This window comes from Fragaria vesca, linkage group LG6 (assembly GCF_000184155.1).
Source record: "Fragaria vesca subsp. vesca linkage group LG6, FraVesHawaii_1.0, whole genome shotgun sequence".
Classification (NCBI taxonomy): domain Eukaryota; kingdom Viridiplantae; phylum Streptophyta; class Magnoliopsida; order Rosales; family Rosaceae; genus Fragaria; species Fragaria vesca.
Genome location: NC_020496.1, coordinates 10916108 through 10918403, shown reverse-complemented (window position 1 = coordinate 10918403; position 2296 = coordinate 10916108). Strand labels below are relative to the sequence as shown.

At 38.2% G+C, this 2296-nt stretch overlaps 1 protein-coding gene across 1 annotated transcript in view; it reads left to right on the top strand.

Moving 5' to 3' along the window:
* The first annotated feature begins 2105 nt into the window (after nucleotides 1-2105).
* LOC101314293 (golgin candidate 5-like) overlaps nucleotides 2106-2296 on the top strand; it is an 8700-nt gene continuing 8509 nt past the window's right edge. Inside the window, exon 1 of the mRNA XM_004302843.1 lies at nucleotides 2106-2279. The gene's annotated coding sequence lies outside the window, so the exon portion shown is untranslated. The remainder of the gene's footprint in view (nucleotides 2280-2296) is intronic.

Here is a 2296-nt window from a genome sequence, read left to right as displayed (position 1 = left end):
TAAAAAAAGACTTGGATGAAGGGAAAAAGAACATAACGCACCAACTACATTTGAAGCTAACATGTGATGTAGACTCCCCCTGACGCCTACACAACAACTCCCCCTAATTAATAACTCAATCTTGGAGTTCAAATAAACGACGTAGGCTAATTCACTTCACATGCTTCAAAAGTAGACTTGGGCAACAATTTAATCATTAAATCCAGCCACATTATACTTAGATCATACTTGCTATACTTAGCATTACTTTGATCTTTAAGGAGAAGGTTGCCTAACAACTCAAAACATATGTTTGCGTTGAAAATTAGATTCACGCGTGACATGACCTTCAATACAATATGTATGGACAAACCGTAAAAAGTTTTGGAACCTAGACACCCATAGTTTTCCAACCATACAAGGCTCATACCCTAGTTCATCTTGAGCTGATCACAAAGCTTTGTCAAAGTTGACTGTTTTGCAAATGCAAATTCTCTGACAGATCCGTTCTACTTTATGAAAATAGCCATAACTCACTCAATTTGATAGGTGCGATCAAATGGTTTGTGTCCCTGGAAAGTAGACACATAGACATTTCCAATGGTACTAATTTCACTATTTTCTAACGAGTGGGCTATCATGTAGGTTCCGTGGAAGTTAACCTACGAAACTAGGCAGATTATGATTTCACCTTTGATGCGTCTTTCTATAGGGATAGAATGAGCCTAAACCTTTAAGAGAAGGAATTACTGCCATTACATTGGCGTTTCTTGGGTGCATTCAAGCATTATCTTGATATTCATTCACACTCATCTAAGAGAGAGTGAAGATGCTCGACTGGTAGGAAAAGAGTTGAAAGACTAAGGAGAACTTGGCCAAGTTAGCCTTAGAAGTTTATAGTGAATGAGATGTCGAGTCAAACATATTGCTTTTGTACTTAGATGGAGAATTTCTCCCAAGACTTCTTCATCATATGGACAAAACGGGTCTTCTGAGGACTTCGACCAATCAAGGGATACATATAGGCATAACTTCATCGTCTTTTAGCTTGCCTTAAACAGACTGATGAATAAAAATAAACATCATCAATAACTGTCCTCACTTTCGAGACCAAGTATTCCCAAGATCCTTTTATTCTTAATTTTGGATCAGTGACATCTCTTAGTTTAACAAGATCGAGATCATCACAATTCATCCATAACTTACACGCAAAGAGGCATAATTCATCATACCTCTGACCTAATCAAGTAGATACATAACAAATACCTTGCAAACGCGCTCCGTGGTCAGGAGCCACTTGATTTAGGTGAAAACCGATCTATTTAAGATCTTTGTGTACATCTCTTAGATCCCCACATAGATAAGTTGTGACCACATGATGCATGTTCAGTTTTTTCAGAAACTATCTACCTGACAAGGTAGTGGAGTGCGATGACATCTATTACGATATCTCATCATAGTCGATTCCAGGGCGTTTGTGAGAGACTTTGCGCTAGAAGGTGAGTCTAAGCTCTTTTTCTCACTACGCTTTCTAATAGATATATAACTGGTAGGGTTTACACTTGCGATGTCGGCATCACCTAACAAGGCACTATCTATTTGTTTAAACTGGATCACATCTTTCCATTTAGGCCAATCTACAACGTTAGTATATAACAAAGAGAAGGTGAGTCTAAGCTTTTTTTCTCACTACGCTTTCTAACAAATATATAATTGATAGGGTTTACATTTGTGATGTCGACATCACCTAGCAAGGCACTATCTATTTGTTTAAACTGGATCACATCTTTTTATTTAGGCAAATCTACAATGTTGGTATATAACAAAGTATGGTTCGATACAATACTCAATCCCACTGCGATCAACGTCTTCAAGAGCCACTCAAAACCATCATCTGCAATCCCTAACGGTACCGACGCCGAGCACCATTATTCTAAAAGTGACCTCATTAATACCTTTTTTTTTTTTTATTGAAGACTTCATTAATACCTTTGCAAAAAGGAAAAAAAGGACCTTTATAGGAAAAAAGAATAAAACGCTTGTAACCAAAAAAAAGAATAAAACGCTAAAACGACACCGTTGCGTCTGTCATCAAACTCATTTACCGAATACCCGAATGAAAAAGTGTAAATATATAACGGAAAAACAATCAAATCCCCTCTTTCCACCAAAAATCACTCTCTCCGCCCCATGAAATCACGTTTCCGATTTGTAAAACCCGACGCCGATCCGACGCCGACTTACATCTCCAGCTCAGCCAACCACAGCGCTATCATCTGAGTCCCCAAATCTCCATCCAGGTTTCTCTCTCTCTCTC